Source organism: Diceros bicornis, chromosome 18 (assembly GCF_020826845.1).
Source record: "Diceros bicornis minor isolate mBicDic1 chromosome 18, mDicBic1.mat.cur, whole genome shotgun sequence".
Lineage (NCBI taxonomy): Eukaryota > Metazoa > Chordata > Mammalia > Perissodactyla > Rhinocerotidae > Diceros > Diceros bicornis.
The window spans coordinates 60,749,407-60,771,615 of NC_080757.1; positions in this window are offsets into that span (position 1 = coordinate 60,749,407).

The following is a 22,209-nucleotide window of genomic DNA, read 5'->3' on the forward strand; positions in this document are numbered from 1 at the left end:
CCCTTCTGCCAGGAAATTCAAACTACCCCTAGACAACCCCTTTCACAGGAAACATGATGCCGGCCGTCCACATGGGGCCTCCTCCCCCATTTCTGAGGTGAGCTGGGGCTCGGGCACAGCCAGTCCCAGTCCCTGGAAGGATCCAGAGGAGGAGATGTCCTCCTGCCAGGTCTTGGGCACTGGGACTAGGCGCAGCCCTGCCGAGGGCGGGGCCGAGCAAACGCTTGTGGACAAAGACCAGGTAGGGACATCAATCAGCCAGCGGATCACATTTCCTGCTCGGAAAGGCCCTGTAAAACATGGGAGAAAATTGACCTGTCAGAGGGATAGATGGGCAGCGATAGTGGTCGCCAGCCGGGGGCCAGGTTCCCCTCCACCCTTGGGGTCTCACCTGCTCTGGGTGCCCCCTGTTCTGCCAGAGGGCTGGGATCCCATGGCCTGGGCAGCCTCGGAGCAGAAGCCAGGCTGGGGGAGAGGTGGCGCGTCTACCCGGCCAACCTGGGTGGGGGGTGCCTGGCTCCACACCCCACCCCCCACACGCCCTGATGGGACGAGGTCCAGCTGCCTGAGCCATCAGGCTGTAAAACGGATGGAGACCAGAGATGGTGTCAGCAGACAGCCAGAGTACCTTTTAAAAAATGTAATCTCTTTTTATATCCTCTCCCCCACCCCCTCTTCCCTCCACACCGTAACCTCCTGGTAACCCCTCCCCCTTCCCGCAGTGCGGGCTGGCGATGACCTTGTGCCTGGACCTTGGCGTAGGGCAGCTGGAGCCCCCAAGGACACCCTCCTCACCTTGAGGAGCTCTGTGCTGGGAGGAGCACGGGCCGGCGAGGCAGCACGTGGGGCAGGGGGTGGGGGAAGCAGAGCCCACGTGGGTAGATTGGGGCCCCACGGCCAGGCACCACCCCCACCAAGGTGACCCCACCACCTGCAACTCCCGCAGCCCTGGGCTGAGATGGGACCAACCCTGGGTGACCTGGACACCCCAGACCCAGGCCCCTATGGCTGCCTGCTCGAGAAAAAGGACAGAGTCCATCTTCAATCCACTCCTCAGGATGATGGGAGGCACCTCTGGCCCGCAGGGAGCTGGCCCAGCCGGGCCTGGCCTCTGCTCAGCTGTGTGCCCCACAGCTCCACCCATAGCAACTGGTCTCCAGTGGCCCCTTTTATAGCTCCTGGGGACTCCAGCCTTGGGCCACCCATCTGGCTCCCTCCCGCCACTGGGCCATAGCTGCAGAGCCCCCATGGCCTCAGGGTCACCAGCTTGCACCCTTTGTCTGGAGGCCTGGCTGCTGTTGTCTGAGGGGAAAAGCCAAGAGAAACTAAGGGACATCCTTGCCCTGAGGCACCCCACAGCCTCCCACAGGAACAGGAGAAGATACCAGCAGAACCAGCCCAAGGATGAGCCACTGAGAAGGATGTGAAAGCCCCCATCCTCCAGGAGCAAGGGCCCCAGCGAGCAGAGGAGTGAGCAAGAGCCTGCGTGGTTCTCAGGAAGGTGCCTGGTGTCGGGGAGGCAGATCACAGAGGCCATGAAGGCCAGGGAGCATGTCAGGGCGTGGGGAGTAGGCATGCCAGCACCAGGCGGCCACAGAGCAGAGAATCAGGGGCCAGGCCTCTCGTGGGAGACCATCAGCAGTGTCGTGGACCTCTGGACAGTGCTTTCCCTCTATGCCTCCAGCAGACTGACTGCTGTGGAGGACGGGCTTGGGCGGCAGGTTGGGAAGGGGGTGCAGAGGTGGAGAGTTACCCAGAGACAGAGAGAGACACCAGGGAGAGACCAAGAGGAAGAAAGGCAGGCAGAGCAGAGGGCAGAGGCCGGACGGCTGTGTGCCGAACAGGGCCAGGCAGCTGGGTCCCAGGAGGGGCAGTCCTGCAGTGCCCGCTGTGCCCACATACTGGCCGGTCATGTCCACCTTTCCAGGTGGAGAGATTGGGCTGCCCTGACCCCTGGCCAGGTCCTCCCAGCCCTGCAGGTGGGCAGAGATGACTTCCCAGCAATCAGAACCAGCTGAAAGCAGGGCCTCTGCGAAGAGGGCTTTGTGATGTGTGAGCTGGTCCCCAGAGCTCCTCCACAAGGGGCTGTGGGGAGACAAGGGTCTGCCCTGGACCAGTGCCTGGGAGGGGCGATGCCACAGCAGCCTACTGGGGGCAAAATGCACCTCCTTCTCCTTCCTGCATCCCTCAGGCTGAGATGGGATGAAGGTGCCGATAGGAGGGGAGGAGGTGCCTGAATTCAGGCCTCACTCCAGGCACTGCCCCGCCCCCCCCCCCCCCCCCCCCCCCCCCCGCTCGCTACTCAGGCACAGCTGGTCCTAGGAGTCGCCCTGAGTCTAGCCAAGCCCAGGCCCTTGGGTCTGACCTTGACCAGCCGGTTGACACAGCCGATGGGTCTCCATGTCCTCCCCTTTCATCCCTCCTGGAACAACGGCTCTTTCAGCACATGGGCAAGAGGTCACTCACTGGCAGGGGCAGGCCAGGCTGGAGGCCCAAGGGGCTGACCCTGTGGCTCGGCAGTGACCAGGCAGATGACTGTAAGGTCCAAGAGGGCAAGAAGGAGATACCAGCTCCAGTCCCAGGGGAGGTGGGGGTCCGCTACTCCCCCAGACCCCTTGGAGAGTGGGCACCTGGGGGGATGGAGGGCAACTAGGGAGGGCTGGGCTCAACTACTCTATCTTTAGGGCTTGGGGGCTAGAGGGCGCCTCTGAGGGCCAGGGAGGGTTGGTGAGCCTGAGGGGCCTGGGGTGGTGGTAAAAAAGCCTGAGTGCGAAATGTTGGTGCTGACGGGGCTGCGGGTGGGATGGGGAGCTCACACATCACAAAGCCCTCTTCGCAGGATCTTCCACAGTACCCGGGCAGCCCATCACCCCCCTGACCCCCAGGATGAGGCTCTGGGCACCAGCACTGTCTGGCTCTCCTCCACTTGCTGGCCTCAGCCACCAGCTGCCTTTCCAAACCGGGCCCGTGTCTTCCTCTCCTGGGCTCTCGGTCCTTGTTGGGGCCCCAGCCACGTGGCATCAACTCTCTGGCCGCAGGATCTGTCCCAGTGTTGCTGATATCCCACCCACAGCCACACCCTAAATGGAGGTGATGACCCATTTCCAAGCAGCCTCACCATTCACAGGCATGCATTTCGGGGCCGAGCACTTGCAACCCCAGCTTCAGGCTCCCGGGGCATGGGGGCAGGCAGTGGGGGTTGCGGTGGATTCTCGTCTTTTACACGCACACACGCACATGCGTGTACACTCGTATGCATACACATGCACACACACATGCATCCGCATGGTCCCTTCCTTCCCTCCCCATCAGTCTCCTGACCCAGGCTTTCAAACTGGGGGCTGAGGGCCAGAGGAGGGTGGGGCTTGTCTTGCAGCTGCATGGGCACAGCAAGTCTGGGTGCTTGTGGGTGACGGAGGTTATGAGGGACTAGTGTTCACACAAGTGCCCCCACGGTGCCATCAACCCCATAGGTGGCCCTCAGACGGCCCTTTCCAGGTCAGAGGGGACCCCTCCCTGCCTTTGCGTCCTTCTCCCTCCTTCCTCATTTCTGCTCCCCCATAGCCCCTTGGGAACCTCCAAGGACCAGGCTGGTGTGGCCCACGTCGGCCCTCTCCTCGGCCTGTCCTGAATGAGGCCCCTTTCTGCCTGGGCGTACTGCCCCAAAGGTCAGAGGGGGGCAGACTCCTTTTGGTTTTTTGTCTGCATTGTGGTTTAAGCCTTCACTGAGCCAGCCCTGGAGGGGCCCTGGCTTGTGTCTCAGGGTGACCCCACCCCACTGCTCAGCCTGAGTCTCCACTCATCCATTTGTCCACCACTGGCTGGTTTTACATTCTCTGGCCAGCGACCTGGCCCTGTGACCCAGGACATCTTGCCCAGCGACACCCTGTCTGATGGCCCCTCTCTGCCCTAGCTCTGCCTGCTCTCCCTCATCTCCACCTGAAATCCTCGATATTAAGCACTGGATCCCAAGGGCCCCAGGCACACGCTTATGTAGGGCAGGCCTCGGCTCCCCGGGGTCGGCTGATGCAGAAAAGCAGGTTACAGCCACCAAGCCTCAGGGCCGGCATGTTCTTAAGAACCCATCATGAAACACGGGTGGGTTGGCTCCGGGTCACGTGTCAAGCTTTCAGGGCCTTCCCAACATCTCTGGGCAAACCGAAAAGCCCCATCTGTGGTCAAACAAACAAATGCCCGATGTCATTTAGGGTCCTCACATGCAGGGATTCCAGGCCTGCAAAGGTCTGCATGAAGAGCAGGCACTGACTACATCCCCAGTTAGTCCCCAATTTAGGTGGTGTGTTTTAATATAACTTTATTTTTCCATTTCTCCAAAAAGTTAAGTTTTCTAACTCTAATGAGACAAAGAGAAAACTCAGGAAGCCAGTGAGGTTAGGGACCCACGTGTGGATTGACACATGCAGGGCCACCCATTTTGGGGGTGCAGAGCAGGGAATCATGTGGGAATAAAAATACAAAGGGGGACCTCGGGGCCTGGGGACCACCGGGTGTAGAAGAGCTTTCAGCTCCCTGGCTGCTCCTGGTCTGGCCACATTGGGGAGCCCGTGGTTCCTCTTCCTCACCGTCTCTCAGGGCAGAGAGCTGGAGTTCCCCCTCCCCCAGACTCATCCACCAGGGTCCCCCCACCCCCACGCCAGGTACCCCAGTAGAGCTGGACAGGACTGCAGCTCCCCCTTCTGAAACACACCTCTCTCCCCCACAAAATAATTTAATGCAACTTAATGGCTTGGAGTTGATGTAAAAATTACGGTCGTGTGAGGTGGGATGGGGTGGGGACCGAGTAAGAAATCCCTTTGAAAATATAATTGAGTTAATGGAGCCATAACTGTGTCTCATTTTGGGAGGTAATTGGCCTGCTTTTTGTCACTCTGTCCGTTTACATACTCCTGTTTTCTTTTCGTTATTGATTTTTTCTTTATAAAGTGGGCCACTTTACTGCAATTTTTAAAGCCCCAGTGATGAATAAAATCTTCCCATTCATTAAGACACAAGAATTAGCCAGGCTCAAGGCCCCACCAGTCAACTTGCGTAAAAATCCTGGGCTGCCATGTTTTGCTTGAGGCCCAGGAGCTGCCTGCTATCTGTGAGGAGTTCAAAGCCGACAGTGGGTCAGTTTCCAGAAGGTGGGTCCTGGGCAGGGGGCACCTTCAGAGGGGTCTACCTCCAGGGGAAGAAGTGGAGAACTGAAGGCCGCCCAGAAGTCCACAGCCTCCACCTGCCCTGGGTTCTGGGACCCTTAGATGGGGTCCCTCCCCTTCCTGGTCTTCCTGCCCAGCAGAGGGGGCCTTGGGCCCCTCCATTGCCCTGCACCTGCCTCCTCAGGCTGTAATACAGAGGCCACATCCACCTGCCTTTGACTGCACACCAAGGTCACATTTCCTTTAGAAATTTTTTTTTAATTGTAAACTCCATACACTTGCAAAATAAATGAATCCAATGGAGCAAAGGGATAGAAAGTGCGAGTAGCGCCTCCCCACACCCCACTGTCCAGAGGCAATGCCTGTGGATGGCTCTGCGCCACCTGCAACTTTTCCCTCTCTCGGACATCTCCCATATTAGTACATGTGGACCCACCCATCATTTTTCATGACTTCATAGTACTCCCTTACATATCTGTAACATGATGTGTTTAGGGCAACCAACTGTCCAGGTTTGTGGGGCCGGGGTTTTCCCAGGGCACAGGATTTTCAGTGCTAATACCAGGAGGGTCTTAGGCAAACTGGAATGGTTGGTCAGCTTATGTGTATTTGGCCGGTGTCCTACTGTTGGACATTTAGATTGCTTCTAGTTTCTCAACATAACGAATGTTGCTACAAAGGACATCTCTGTTCACATATGTTTGCGCTCTTATGCAAGTGTGTCTGGAAGATAAAATTCCTATAAGAGAAACTGCTGGGTGAAAAGGCATGCATATTTCAAATTTTGATTGCTATTGCCAAATCGCGCCACAAAAGTGTGCCAATATACAAGTGCGGAAGCTTCCATTTCCTTGTGTCCTTGGCAAAACTGGAGATTATTGATCATTTTGGCCTTTGTCATCTGATAGGTGACAAATAGTGTCCTGTAGGATTTTTATTTTAATCAGCTGTAAGATATGACTTAGACACAATAAAAGCACCCATTTTAGGTGTACAATTCGATGAGTTTTGACAAATGTATACAGTTGTGTACCCACAACCAAAATCAAAGTACAGAACACCCCCAGCACCCCCAGAAAGTTCCTTTGGGTCCCTTTTCAATCAACTTTCCACCCGACCTGAGTCCCGGACAATCACGCTCTACTCTCTGTCACTGCAGAATAGTTTTGCCTTTTCTAGAATTTCATATACGTGGAATCATGCAGAATGCACTGGCTTCTTTGCTCAGCACAACGATTCTGAAGCTCATCCAGGTGACTGTGTGTATGCAGAGTTCCTGCCTCTTATTGCCGAGCAGTGTTCACCGTCTGGGTGTACCATGTCTGTACCATTCTCCTGTGGTTGGACACTTGGGCTGTTCCAGTTTGGGGCTATTAATGAATAAACATTAACATTCCAGGGTGAGGCTGCATGTGAACCTGTGTTCTCACCTCTCCTGGGAAAATACCTCAGAGCGGGATGGCTGGGTGACACGGTAGGTGTATGTTTAACTTTTTCTAACACTGCCCAGCTGTTTTCCAACGGGGCTGCCCCATTGCACCGGCACTGTGAGAGTCCCAGCCCCTCCACATCCTCACCAGCACCTGGTACTGCCACCTTTTCCATGTATGTGGTCACACGGGAGGGTATGCAGTGCTATCTCTCTCTGTAGTTTTAACTTGCATTCCCTGATCAGTCTGCTGTCTTTTGACATTTGTGAATAACGATGTTTTTATCGTGGAGAAATTTCAAACGTTTTGTGGAATAAATTTCCCTTGTTTGTGGTTTTCAGGTTTCATCAAAGTTTCCTTTTATACCTCAATTGTTATGGCCCCAGTCCCCAGAAATTGGCCCCTCAGGCTGATCCCCACCTATTTTTAGGGGTTTCCAAAGAGGTGGAACACACTCCCAGACTCACAGATCCCCTATCCTCCACCTCTCCGGCCACGCCGCTGGTCGTTACCGGCTTATTGGAAAGTGGTGTAGAGACTGACGTCTGCCCACCTGGGACACCAACACCCACGCCAAGGGGCCCATACCGCCCGTTTCTGACTCTCATTCCTCTGACCACAGAGCCCACCCCCAGGTCAAGGAGCCTGGAAGGTACAATCTTAAGATGCAGGCACCCATGGGATGAGTCCAATGCGGGCAGCTGGGGCCCAGAGAGAGGGAGCTGGACGTGGGGAGACAGAGTAGGGTCCCAATGGCGTCAGCCCTGATGGTGAGCCAAAGCTGTGTTCAACAAGGGCTCAGGAGCCCCAAATCTGACCCCCTTCTTCCTGTCACATGGCTGCATTTGCCAGCACCACTTGCGGCCACAGTTACCACATGCCTAATTATAGACAAGCGATTGTGAGTGGAAGTGGCAGGAAAGGGGACAACGGGAGCCCCCTAGGGAGGCTGCCCACCCCGCCAGCCTGGACCCCTGGGTGGGATGGAGCTCCCCCCACCCCGCCTGGCTGCTATCTTAGAGGCCGTTTGGGCCGTACCCTCGGGCCTGGTCAATGGTCTGGACACTGTTCCAGGGCCTGCTCCCCCTTCCCTGCCGAGCCCCCTACTTCCAGCCTCCCCCAAGGAGGAGCCTCTCCCTTCTTGTTCCCCTCTCTGGTCACTTCCACTTGTCTGAGCCCATCCCTCAAGCTCAGGTCAGCTGTCGCCCAGCTTCTCCCTGACACTGTGACATTTCCCGAGTCACTCGCTGCAGTGGGTTGAATGGAGTGTCTACCCAGAGCCTCGGAATGTGACCTTATTTGGAGTAAGGGCCTTTGCAGACATAATTGAGGTAAAGATCCCAAAAGGAGATCATCCTGGATTAGGGTGGGCCCTAAATCAATGACCGGTGTCCTTAGAGGAAGAGGACAGGACACAGACACCACGGTGGTGGGAACACCAGCCCCAGCTCTCAGTATTCATTTCTCTAACATCTCAATCATATTTCAATTTCCCCAGGCCTGTGCTTCTGCTTTTACAAAAATACAGATGCTTTTCAGGTGGGGTCATCTGGACCCTAGAGTTCCCCATTCCATTCCTGAAAGGACTTTCCTTGCCAGCTCCTTCTAGGGTCTTGCCTTCCTCCGCTTCCAGAAGTCTCGCTCACCATCCAACCCAGTGGTTCTCCCACCTGAGCAAGCATCAGACCACCTGGCCCCACTCCTGCGCTTCGGATCAAGCAAGTCTGGGGTGGGCCCCACAAGCTGCATTTCTAACAAGTGGTCTGGGGACCACACTAAGAACCACTGCTCTAGGTTGCAGCCAACACATGTTGCCTGCGGCTCTGCTCACACTCCCTCTTCACCTCTGCCGGGGGAAGAGGGTCTCCTCTGGGCATATCCCCAGAAATTCCGGACAACCCCCTAGTGCAGAAAGGGAAGCCTGGGCTTGGGCAAAGGAGATCTAGGCTGGAACAGGTCAGGGCCCTGGGCCAGGCTCCGCCAGCGGTCACGGCAGAGAGGAGTCGACCAGCCTGGACCCACCACATCCTGTGCCCTCTCCTGGGGGCCAGGTCCCACCAAGGGGAAGGCTGATGGACCCCGTGACCAATGCGTGACCTGCTCTGATTGGCTGGCCTGGGCCATGCACCCACCCCCGACTGGAGGAGGCACTGTGATTGACAATTCATGTAGGAGAAGGACTGGTGATGGGAGCTGTCCCCAGAGTGTCACTTTTTAATCAGAAGCAAACTTGTGCCTCAGCCCTCTCATACCAGACAGGCGAGCCCTTTAACCTCTGCTCTGCACAGTGGGGTCCTCTCAGTGGTGGAATGAGGACCAATGAGGTGGGCTGGGCACCCAGCAGATCCTAGCCACCGTGGCGGTCACCCTTGTCCCCATTAAGCCCTGGGCTATAGGGACATGTGTGTGTGGCTTGGGACCCCTCACTCCATCATGGGCATGCTCTTGCCTTGGCGACACTGCTGGGGATGGGGGGAGGTCCCCCATTCCCAAGTAAGCCGACTGGCTGCCCGTGCAAAGTCCCAGGGCTGAGGGGACTTGGTTCCCAGGGGACCCCCCTTGCAAATGAGGCCGGTTGCACCTGTGAGGGGCCTCACCACCCTTCCTGCTTCCTTGTCCTACACCGGGGAGTGTGGGGTCACCCCAGGGGCACCCAGAGTGTGTACACGCCAGCAGACAATGTGACAAACACACAGGGATGCCCACTCAGGGCCAGCCTGTCCTGAACTGCTGTGGTCTGGAGACCCTCAGGCCTGGACACAGAGACCCGGCAGTGTCACTCGAAGAGACGGGCTTGGGACGAGAGGCCCAGAGAGCAAATGGCCTCTGTAGCACCAAGCCTTGACCCCCAGAGCACGGCTAGCGAAGAACACGACCCCCAGAGCATGCCTTGACCCCGGGCGGAGGCAGCGAAGCAGCAGAGGAGTGGAGGGTGAGGGGAGAGCTGGCTTTCCCACAGGCCACTCGCCATCTCCCAGGCCTGAAGGACAGCCTCCCTGATGTCGGGCAGCCCCTGCACCTGTATTTCCCTCTTGTCCGTGGGACCAGCCGTGTCACAGGGCAAGAGCCACTGGGCACTGTGGAAAGCCTGCCTCGGTCTGGAGATGAGGCCAGGCAGAGAAAGCTCCAGATCCGGGGAAGAAACAGAATGGCTGAAGTGGGCAAGTGAGCAGAACTCTAGGAAAATCCTGTTAGGAAAAATTACCCTTAAGTGCTCAAGAAGCATTAGAAACATCGCATCTGCTAATGAACATTATCAGAATTACATTGGAAACCAGATAAACCCTGCAATCTGGTTGTAAAAAGCAAATTCTGCCCTTACCACAGTTCTCCTGGTCAGGGGACACCCCACGCCCTCCCATCGTGGCAGGGGTCCCTGGGGGCTTGAAGATGCCTGGGACAGGGGTCTGGCAGGGGTGGGGGGGCAGTGATGGGTGGTGAGTGTGGCCCCGGGTACTCCCCAGGCAGGGCCTCCAGCAGGCTGAAAGCTCTTGTCTCCAGAAGACCCCTGTCTGAGGGCTGGGGGATTTGGGGGCCGAGAAGTAGAGCCCCAGTGCCACCGCCACTCGCCCACCCACTTGGCGTGGCACCCAGCCTGGCCCTTCACCCAGACTGGCCCTGCCCCACCCCAGGCTCCCAGCCTGGCCCCGTCCTGTCACAGTGGCTGTCCCAGAATGCTTTGGGCCAGGGTTGTTACGCATAACTCCACCTGAGCTTTTCTAGAAGGGAGGGAAGGTCTGAGCCCCTAATGCTGCCAAGAGGTACCACACCTCCACCCTCATCACCCCCCATCACCGCCCAGCCTGCACAAGTCCCCAGACACAAAGTGGACTTGAGTAATGCCTGGGTTTATAATCCCCGTCTACAGACACCAGCACTGCTACCTGGCCCTGCCCAGGGGTGTTGCTGGCTGTTCCTGGGGCAGGAGGCAGGCCAAGGCCCACTCTGCACCCCATCGTGCTCAGGCCTTGTCAACTACCCTCTTTCTGAGCCTGGGACCGGCCCCGGGGGCCCCCTCACAGCCCCTCTCCCCTTGCAGGACAGACCCTGAGCATTTCTGGAGGAGGGGTTAGGGACCGTGGTCCGCCACAGTGAGAGGGATAACCTGGTACCCAGGACACTCTGCCCACAATGTAGTGCTGGGGGGGTCAGGACAGGGGACCCCCACCCAGAAGCTGGGCCAACCTGGCCTTGGCTGTCCCCTCCCACTCTGGGGTCACTGGGTTTGAGCCTTCTCTCCTGGACCATGCAGTCTGGGGGTGCTGTCAGCTCAAGCAGGGGGCTGGGGGTGCTTAGTGGATTCCTCTGTAGGGGGACAGGGATGTGCTGAGACAGTGTTTGTTGGGGGGATGGCCATCCAACCTGGCAGTCCCATTCTGGGCTCCCCAGGGCCCCCTGCCACCTGCCCCGGGAGGTCTTCCAGCAGATGTTTTCTGGAACAACTGCAAGCTGAGGTCAGCGGGAGGCCAGAGGGGAGAGCCCTGGTGGGGGTGAGGAGGGAAGGCCCCACCCCCCTTGCCTTGCGGCCCTGGGGGACCCAAGAGGGGTGGGATGGCCCGGGCAGCCCGGGAGCTGCAAAGGGCACGGAGAGTGCAGCACTGAGGCAGCTGCCAGCGGGCTGAGACAATGTGGTTTCAATCTAATTGTCCCAAAATATTGTTACAACACAAACCACGTGCCATCCACTCACCTGCAACTAATCAGCAGCAAAGCTACCGAATAAATCGGTTCCACACCCGCGGGGCCTGGCAGCCCAGTGTGCGAACCCAGGCACCCAGGCCAAGGCCACTGCCGCCAGGGTCTGCTTCCTATTGGGGGCGAGAACCGTCAGGACAAGTGGGGCACCCACGGGCGCCCCCCTCTCTCTGAAACCCCTGGCCCACTCTGGGGGGCAAAGCTGGAAGGGCCAGCCTCTCATGTCACAGCCGGTCGAGGCCCCAGAGAGTCAGCCAGGGAGCTAGGGCCACACTGGGGCTGAAGCCGGGTCAGCTGAGGTCTGCCAGGGTCAGAGGGCCCCGGGAGCCTCCAATGTCCTCTTTCTGCCTTAACCATACCATCCTGAGACTGTGGCCTTGGGGGCCTTCAGCCCTTCAGGAAATATTTGCATGCCCACCTCAATAGCAACACAACAGCCTTTGAAGTCACCAAGACCAATGGTAAATATGACTTGAGGGATTCCTCCAACACTCAAATGAGCTAAGGATGTTCCCCATCTGTTGGACCAGGAGACTGAGGTTTGCAGGGGACCCCAGATGTGCCAGGCCCGATTGCTGGCAGGGTGGGGCATCCGACACCTCATTCTTCCAGAGGTTCCAGCTGCCCTGCCTGCAACTTGCACACTGCAGGTCGGTCAGGTTGGACAGGCCCTCTCAGAAGGAAGCCTGAAGCCCGGGCCCTGAGCTCCAGGAGAGGGGACAAAGCAGAATACAAGTTCTAGAGTACCAAGTAGCTCTGACCCCTTCTCCGGAGCCTGGAAGGTCCCCCTTGTGGCCCTTCAGCTTGGCTTTGAGGGCTGATGGTGTGTCCTTAGGCAGGAAAGATGGTGTAACAATGGGCTCCACAAATTGGCCCTCAGTGGGTTGTTTGCCCAGCTTCTCCCAGCATCCCAGGAGGAAGGGGCCTTGTCTGCTGAGGCTGCAGGGAGTGCCCAGTGCAGGGAGGGCGGCAATGGCCATCCGCTGCAGAGGAGAAGCCACGGTCTGAGTATGGGTGTGTGTCCAGACTTCCCTCTCCTGCCCCGAGCCACCTGCTCTGTGGGTCCCACTGAAGCCCCAGCACCCACTCACCCACCCCTTCGTGGGGACAGGAGGTCCGTATCTGTGCCTGATAACGGTCCCTGATGATGAAATCTGCATGGGTTTCCTGTAGCTGCCTTGACAAATGACCACAAACTCAGTGGCTTCAAACAGCAGACATTTATTCTCTCAGACTTCTAGAGGCAGAAGTTCAAAAGCCATGTGTCAGCAGGGCTGGTTCCTTCCGGAGGCTCTAAGGGAGAGTCTGTTCCAGGCCTCTCCCAGCTCCTCGTGGTGACCGGCCCCTCTTGGCATTGGCTGGCTTGTGGCCCCATTGCTCCAGTCTCTGTATCTCTCTCCATGTGGCCTTCTTCCCCAACGTGTGTCTCCCTTCTCTTCTCTTCTCTCCCCAGGAGACTTGTCATTGGATTTAGGGCCCACCCTAATCCAGGATGATCTCATCTCAAGATCCTTAATTTAATTAACATTTGCAAAGACTCTTCTCCCAAATAAAGTCTCATCCACAGGTTCCAGGTGGACACATCTTTTTTGGGGTGGTGAGGGTTACCATTCCACCCACTACACAGTGACAGCCTCACCTGTAACCACCCTGGGGACCATATTGCGTATTAGGTGCCATGCAAATAAGCATTTTTCCCGCATTAATTTTCACATTTCTGGGATGTAGGTGTCATGATCCTACTTTACAGATAAGGAAAAGGAGGCTCAGAGATGTTAGGCAGCCGCCCCAAGGCGGCACAGCTGGAAACAGTGGAGCGGATTCAAACAAGACCTGAACTCTTCCTACACAACTCAACATTGTGCCCTTTATAGAATAAAGCCGGAAAAGTGACAATAGAGGCCTCCTTAACAGCAGATGCTGAATAATGGGCATCAAAATGCCCCACAAGGAGGAGCAACGTCACAGAGTGCCACCACGAGTCTGCGTCTCATGTTCACATGTGGAGATAATTATTCCTCAAACAGATTCTCTGGGGCGGTTCCGTGTAGCCTTGGCAGCCCAGAAAGAGTACAGCGTGTCCCCACACCACTCAGCTGGCAGTGGCAGAATGAGGATTAGCCTCACACTCACAGCTGCGGCCCGAAGGCCAAGGGCAGCCCTGGACAGGTTTACCCACGGCGGCAGCAGGATGAGAGAGAAGATATCAGGCCTGTAGAGGAGAAGATGACACAGCCCCCGAAACCAGGCAGAGAGGGTGGAGGCTACAGCACTCTCACCTGGCAGCTACTCCTGCAATGGGGGCAGGAGGGTGAGGACGTGAGTCCCGAGGATGATCCCCAAACCTCAATTGTGCCAACAGTTTCACCCCTCCATCCTTGAATGAGAAGCAAAGTGGATGGAATTGCTTTTCATCACCTGTTAAGCTGGGCCTGCCCGGCAGGGGAGCAGCCAAGGAGGTGCGCTGGGGACCCTGACCCTCAGGGGGATGGGGCAGGGAGGGGAGTCCCCAGGGGGCCCTACACGCCTCTCCCTGTGCCTCTTCCTTTTATAAAATCATTGTTTTAATTGTGGTAAAATACACATAACATAAGATTAGCTATTTTAAGCATGTTTAAGTGTGCAGTTCAATGGCTTTAAGTACATTCACAGTGCTTTGCAACCATCACCACCATCGATTTCCAAAATTTTCATCACCCCAAGCAGAACCTCTGTCCTCGTTAAGTACTAACTCCCCATTCCTCTCCTCCAGCCTCTGGGAACCTCAAATCTACTTTCTGTCTCTGTGCATTTGTCTAGTCTGGATACTTCATAGAAGTGGAATCATATAATGTTCGTCCTTTTTTTGTCTGGCTTTTTTCACTCAGCATCATGTCTTCAAGTTCATCCATGTTGTAGCGTGTGTCATTGTTTCACTTTTTTTTTTCTTTTTTTGGTGAGGAAGATTAGCCCTGAGCTAACATCCATTGCCAACCCTCCTCTTTTTTGCTGAGGACGATTGGCCCTGGGCTAACATCCATGCCCATCTTCGTCTACTTTATAAGTGGGATGTCTGCCACAGCATGGCTTGACAAGTAGTGTGTAGGTCCGCGCCTGGGATCTGAACCTACAAACCCCGGGCCGCCAAAGAGGAGCGTGTGAACTTAACCACTATGCCACTGGGCCGGCCCCCTTCATTCCTTTTTAAGGCTGAATAAAGCTCCATTGCATGGATGGACCCCATTCTGTTTATCCATCACCCATCAATGAACGCTGGAGTTGTTCCCGCCTCTTGGTGATCATGAACAACGCTGCTGAGAACGTGGTGTACAGGGTGCTGTTCAGGTCCCCGCTTTCAGTCCTCTGAGTGTACGCATACCCAGAAGTGGAACTGCTGGGTCACATGGCAATTCTGTGTTCGACTTTTTGAGGAACCACCAGATCCCTCTCCCTTGATCAACCCAGGTTTTCATCTTTGAAAAGGAAGAGATTTTGTTTCCATCCCCTCTCCTGGGCCAGAGGGAAATCTGTGAAGGTAAGAAATGCTCAGGAAGCTGCTGCAGGTGGGTGAGAAGGCCTCGAAGGCCGCACGCCCAGGACCCAGGCCAGCAAGGGCACCCTGAGCAGCAGGGCCCTGCAGGCAGTAGCGCTGGGGCACTTCGACCTGCTCGGCTGGGTGGAGGCCAGGCTGCATCTCTGAGTTTTAGCTCTGACCCTCTCTGGCTGCGGGATCTGAGCTGGTGGCTCCGTCACTCTGTGCCTCGGTTTCCTCATCTGTCAAAGGCAGACAGAACAGCATCTACCTCTCAGGAGGCTCTGAGTGTGGAGGTATGGCCTGGAGCCCAGCATTGGTGTGCCTGGGTGCTGAGTTATGTCAGCCCTCACTGCCCACAGCCACGCTCTGGGGAGATGGGCCAAGAAGGGTGGTCCTAGCCCACCCTCACCTAGCCCAGGTGTCTCAGGGACTCTTCCAACCTTTGTCAAGCTCAATTTCTCCCTCTAACCTGCTCCTAAGGCCCCCAGGGTGGAACAGGGCAGGGTGGGCCCAAAGGCTGAGCTCACAGCCCCATGGGAAGAGGACCTGGCAGCCATCCAGAGGAGGGGCCCTGGGGAAAAGGTGGGAGCACAGAGGGCAAAGGGCCCCTCTGTTCCCATGGCTGAGCCTGGGGCCACGGCTCACTCAGTTGCACCATGGTGAAGGATGGGGTGCTGGCTTTGAGGGCTGGGGGACTGGCCTGTGGTTCCCTCCAGCAGGGGGCGCCCTCTGCACTTCTCACTCACCTTTGCTTTTCTTGAGGGGCTGCAGTGACCCTTCCTTTGTCCAGCGATGGACAGCTGGCTGCCTGGACTGGGCCAGGGGTGGGTGGGGCCCAGTACAAGGCTGGTCGCCAGCCATGCTGGGCTCTCCCAACTGTGAAGTTCTCAGGAACCCAAGCCACTGGGGTCCACTGCCTCCCCTCAGCATGGAGAGGAGGAGGCACTTGGAATGGGGGGGACTTGGAGATGAGGGGTGTGGCCGAGACAGGGGAGATGTGGATGGGTGTGCTCGGGGTGCCCCTGGCCTTGCACCTTGTTCCCAGGGCAGAGGGGACCCCAGGCTGCCTGGAGAGGCTGCTTCTGGGGGTATAGGCCTGTGGAAGGTGGGATAGGGGGCTCTGGACTGGACTCAAGGCCATGGCCTCCCAGCTCTGGGGCTGCTCCTTGGCAGAGCTTCTTCCCAGATGATCCCAGCAGCGGCCTGACCCACTCTGGGCTTGGTGTTTTCAAAGGAGGGGTTGGCCTTCCCCAAGGCCGGGCATGTCTGATGTGAGCCACAAGTGGCCTCAACAAACTTTATAAAACACATGATTTCTTTTAGCATGTGTTAGAAAAAACAAAACCAACACATCAAGCCTGTAATTTCACAGATATTAACGCTTGGGACAAGATCAGGTAAAAAAGAAGCCCTTGAAATTACAGAACAAGGTTGAGTAAATGGTGTTACGGGGTCTGAGGAGAGTGAGATCTGGACTGCTCAGGTTTGGGAAGCCCCCTCTTCCCACCACTCAGGGGCCTGGACCACTGACCCGGCTGGAGGAGGGAGGAAGGTGCTGGGCTAGGCAGGATCTGCACCCTGCCCCCAGTGAGGAGACTGCCAGCCTGGCCCCTTTCTGCCGGCTTTTCCCATCCATCAGGAGCCTTGGCAGGGAGGCCGGCGGGCTGGGCGGTGACTCAGGGCTGACTGGGGCCCATTTGCCCTACCCACTGGCCCTGGGTGGAGTGAGAAACCGGACCAGGCTCCAGTACAGATGGGAAACGCCACCCCAGGCCCACAGCGGGACAGGTGGGGCTGGGCCTCCGGCTGCCTCCCACGCCCACACAGGCCTCAGGCCAGGGCGTCTGAGCCCAGCTTGGCAACATCCCTGCACTGACACAGCAGCTGCCTGTCCCCAGGCCCAGGACCCAGGATCTAGGCCATCCTCTGGGGCACTCAGCTAGGGGGGCTCTGCCCTTGGTGGGGAGCACCTGCTTTGATGGCAGGGCTGAGAACTGGGGTGCCTGCCCTCCTTAGCTGTGGGGCCTCAAACAAGTTGCTTTGGCTCTCTGGGCCTCAGTGTCTGTCTCTGGAAGGGTCATCTGCTCGAGAAGCATTTTCAGGTGACCTCTAAGTCTCCTGAGACCTGGAGCCTGCCCCCTCCGGCCCCCACAACTTGCTCTCACCTGGAACAGAGGGGCAGGGATCAGGGTCAGTCACAGCTCTCCCACATCCTCCCTGGTGGAGGAAGCCAGGACCACTCGGGTGTGGGGTGGCCTCCCTTCCAGAGGACCCCTCCTACAGGGGCTGCCTTGACAGCCCAGCAGCAGTGCCCAGACATGGTGACCACTGTGATTTCTCCCTGGTTCCTTTCTTCCTCCCTTCATCCCAGGCACCACGTTGGCTCTGGGGACACCCGGGAGAGTGGGGCAGGGTCCCAGCAGCGGCCAGGGAGGCCCGGCCCATGGGCCTAGCAGACAAGGACACTGAGTGCCTCTGGCCAACACCTCACAAAGGAGACGCTGTTGGAGGGCGAGGAACAAACTTCCGGCAGAGCAAAGAGCAAAGGTTCCCAGGCAGGACTGCCTAGATCGGGGGGCAACTAGGAAATAGGATGTGAGGGTTGTTGTAGGGAATGGGGTGGGGTGCAGACGGGCTGTGTCCAGTGCCAAGCCTCCCTCCCTGGCTGGGAGCCCCCACTCCTGTTCTTTGGGCTGATGATGACACGGTGCTAGATGTCCTGATGGGGGGAGAGGAAGACCCAGGTGATGGCGGTGGGCGTTGAGTCTCCCAACCCCCAGCCTGGGTGCTGCTGATAGCCCCCACCGAGAGGTTTCGATTGGCAGGTGCAGGCAGGAATCTGAATTTATAGCAAGTGTCCCGGGTTCCAGGGAATGGAACCCATATTTCTTCAGAGAAATACAGGTTCTCCTCTTGAGCCTGCTGACTACTGTCAAGGGATACACAGATGCAGGGGTGCCCGCTGGCTTACGGGGACCGAGTGGAGCCTGGTGCTGTGGGTGAGGCGTGCCCAGGAGAGGACGTCAAGGGTGGGAGGAGAGGAGAGTGGTCCCAGCCAGGAAGAGGCCCAGGGAGGGGAGGCCAGTGCGGTCGGCCACAGCCTTGTCCTCGGTTGTGCCTGGTAGAATTGGAGCCTGGGGTGGCCACCAGCCTGGAGCTGGCCAAGAGCTGTGATGTGAGTTCTGGGGGCAAGGCTCACGCTGTCACCTGCCTGTCCTCACCCCTTGCCCAGAGAAGGACACTGGGAAGTCTTTCTGAGCTGTCCCCACACCCTTGCCTGGAGCTCCTGCACCACAGGCAAAGCTGAGACTGTGGACAGGGAATGAGCCAGGCCTGGAGGCAGGACCCAGAGCCCCTGGCCTGTCCCTCCACCCCACCCTGACCCTCCCACATGCATACAAAAAGCAAATTAAAGGAGAGGAAAGGGCCAACTCCAACGCTACACAGCTGGGCCTCCTTGCCTCGGAGGAGCCGGGGGCGGGGGTGGGGCGGGGGGGTAGGCAGAGGGCAGCTCTGCAAGGCTGACTGGGATCTCCAGGAGCAGGAGAGGCCCCCAGGAGCAGCCGGCCCGGATCACACCAATGAGCAAAGGTGGCCGAGGCTCCGCTCTGCAGTCTGCCTTATGAAAATACAGGAGGCCCCAGGGTGCACTTGGCAGCGGGCTGATTGTGCCCTTGTCACAGGGGAGAGGACCCTTGTCCTCAGTGGCACAGGGCCACCTGCAACAGAGGAGCCTGCCCAGAGCCACAGACTGCGGTGTGTGTGCAGTTCCAGGGGAACCCGCATCAGGCGGGCAAGCTGCGTGCCCTCTCTGAGCAGTTCCTCTTCTGGGGTTTGCACTTTGCCAGCATGAGATGCTGTGGTGGCGGTAGTGAACTGAGCCCAGTTTGGGGCCCAGAGTAAGCCCTCCGCTGGCAGGAGCACCGTTAGGCTCCCTGCAAGTGTGTGACCTTGTGGGTGGTATTGGGGTCTGAAGGCATTGGCCAGTGGGAATGCCCCCAAGTCTGCGTCTGTGTAGCCAGGGGACCTGGAGCTGGAGGCCTGGGTGTGGCTGTTGTTGTCCACATCACTCTCTGAGGGGCTGCTGCGCTCAGAGGGGAAGCAGGCAGGCCTGGGGCAGGGCCTGGTTGTTTAAATTTCTTACACCTCAACGTTCTCACCTGTGAAACGGGATCATTGTAGCAATACTTTTCTCACAGCCATTGTGAGGGCCGGATGGGGTCACATGGGTGCAGCGTGCTCTACGGCCCTGGGTGCAGTGAAGGTTGAATCAACTGGAGCTGCTGTGTTTCTGCCTCCCCCTGAGCTTTAGTCTGTCATAGCCTCAGGCTCCTCAGCTAAAAATGGATTAATAGCAGCAAACTCCTGGTGTAGGGGATCCAGGGAGTCAGTGTTGGAGACAGGACTTCATAACCGTGGTTTCCTCTTCAAGGCCTTCTGGTGGGCCCTAGGGGCCTTTCTCTCTCTCTACGGTGAGGACAGGGGCCCAGGATGCTGGGAGCTCCTTTCAGGTGCATTTGGGCAACAGGACCCCTCCCCCAACATTCATGAACGCTGCAAACAGCCACCACGGCTGGCCCGTTTCTGCAGCAGGATCAAGAGCCAGTGCCCACCCAGTTCATTTGTCTTCCAGGCGTCTCCTGTGGGCCCCGGGCAAGGAGGCAGTGGGATGGGGTCACGGGGAAGCCCTGGGGTCTGGCCCCTCCTGGCCTCAGAGAACTTTTTTTTTAAGTAGACACAAATAAATGTATCTGTGTCTGTTAACTTTGTACCCGGTAGCTCTTTTTAAAAATGTGCTGTCGCATGCTCTCTCCCTTTACATGAAACTGCTGAACCATCTGGGAGTCAGTTGCAGATACTGTGACACTTCACCCCTAAATACTTCTGTGTTTGGTGTCCAAGAAGGACTTTCTTACCTCATCGCGCCTGGGAAACGTGGCTGGCACATGGTCCCACATGGTCCTTGTGCAAAATCCCCCCCGTCCCGGCCGCAATCCCTCAGAGCCGACCCCGCCCCAACTCCATGGGGTCCAGGATCCCATCCAGGGTCTTCTACTGTAATTAGCTGTCATCGCTCTCTAGCCTTCTTTTCTCAAGAACAGTTATCCCACCTTTTTGTCTTTTTCAGCATTGGTCTTTCGAAGTGCCCGGAGTGGTTCTGCAGAAAGTCCTCCGACTGGACTTCCTTTATTCTTCCCCGTGGCTCGGTTCAGGGTAAGCAACCTGGACAAGAGCATCACACAAGTGACACTGTGAGCTGCCTGGAGGAAACTGAGGCTCAGCGAGGTGGAGTGCCACGGTCGCCATGGCTGGCCTGGCTGAGGCTGATCTCGGCGGTGCCCAGGCCTGGATGGCAGGGCTCCCCCGCGGAGCGGCAGCTGTCTGCTCACGGATCTGTCCCTTTTGTGGACTCGGGGCTCTCTGAGGTGGCACCTGCCTTTTGTTTCACCTCTGAGCTGGCTCGGGGCTAGCAGGGAGCAGACAGGACCCAGGATGGCTGGGAAGTGAGGGTACAGTGCCCGAGGAGCTCCTCACGGGATGCCCCAGGTGCCTGCTCCTCAGACCAAGGGGTGTGGAGCTCAGGCCAGAGCTGCTTGGAGGGCGGGGGCTGAGCAGCACCAGGGAAAGTCCAGATGGGAACCACCACATCCTTTTCCTAAGAAGAGTCTCAAGGAAGATGCAGAGGGTCCGGGCCAAGGCCCCTGGGGCACAGGGTGGGCCTGCAGTCCAGCTGGGTCTAGGAGGAAGGTGGGACCAGCCTACACTCCTCTTTTTGTGGCTGCCAGTGCCCAGAAAGGAGCAGGGAGGGGAGAGATGGGGAAGGCGTCACCCATTCCCCAAGATCTCCCCCTACAATCCAAAGGTGGTGTGGCTGGAAGAGGAGGGAGCCCTGCCAGCTCCCTGGGGAGCTTGGAGGGCCTCTGCAAGGGCCTTTATGTCACTGTCTCTGGAGCAGTTTGAGTGTGTGTGTCTTGCTGCTTCCAAGCGGGCTTCGGGCCATCAGATTGGTGTGTGGTTTGGATCTGTCAGGGCCCTGGCAGGCCCACCCAAAGGGAGACGTGGGGAGCACTTCATGAAGGACTGAGTGCAGAGGGGTGGGCAGGGCCACGAGCTACAGTCACCCTCCTGGGGAGGAAGGGCGAGGAGAGAAGGTGCTGCTGGAACCTGGCGGGAGGGGGTGTTGAGCGCACTCTGTGGCCCAGAGCCGAATGTGAATGCGGAGCGCTCACCCCTCCTCTCTGCCCTCCTCCCTTGGCTCTCTGGCCTATGCCTGCCCCGGCCGCACCCACCCAGAAGCCAGGGAGCAAGGAGGCCACCCGCGATGTGCAGGCCGCAGCAATCAGCCCCCAGGGTGGGAGCAGGGCAGAGTGGGGGCCCAGTACTCCAGCCGGTTGTGTCAGCAAGCCACTCCCATCTGGCCCCTTAACTCAAATCGATAAACAAGCATAGAACAAATTCCATTTCGATGAAAGCATCACCAAACAGCAGATTCCCAAGCCCCAGGATGGGGGTCCGAGAGCAGAGGGCCCCATCTGGGCCGGCTCATGCACCTGTTAGGATTCGCCCTGAGGGGAAGGGGAGGAGCCACGTGCCTTCCGCTGTCCACTGGATTCCTGGGTCTCCCTGCCAGGCCAGGACCGCCCTTCTGAATGTCCCACGGGGCTGCAGTGTGGGAACAGCCACCCTGGGCTGGGATGGGGAAGGTAAGGCCAGGAAGAAATGAGGACCACTGGGCCAGGAGCTTGGGAATGGTTTGTGGGTTGTCGAGGTTCTCTGGCTGCGTGTGGATCTAGGATGGACGAGGACTAAGGGGGAGAAAGGCTGGCTCGGGGGGCTGGGAGCTAGGGGGGCCAGGGACCTAGTGACACATAAGAGACCAGGCTGAGAGGGTGACCTTGAGCTAGAGACCAGATATCAGGGTTCAGGACGGGCAGGACTTGGTGAAACCAGAGGTTATGGGTGGAGAGACAGAGGCCACCCCAACTCCAGGGAAAGCCAGCACCCCTCTCTTCCATGCCTATGCCCCACAACCCCACAGTGCTGGGGGTGCCCTCAGGCCCCGGGGGCCGCGCCAGGATCGTTGCATCTGCAAAATACCCCTAAGTCCACAGACATTTCTAAGCTTTTCTGAGGCCAGGACTCCATCGCCTGCAGTGACCAGGTCAGGGGCCCAGCCCGGGGGGCAGAGGTCTCCAGTCGTGGGGCTTGAAAGAGGAGGGGACCAAAGCCCAGGCCACCTCAGAGCAGAACGGAAGGGTCACTGCAAAACTTAGAAAGCTTGGGCTGGCCCCGTGGCTTAGTGGTTAAGTGTGCGCGCTCTGCTGCTGGCGGCCTGGGTTCGATCCCGGGCGCGCACCGACGCACCGCTTCTCTGGCCATGCTGAGGCCGCGTCCCACATACAGCAACTAG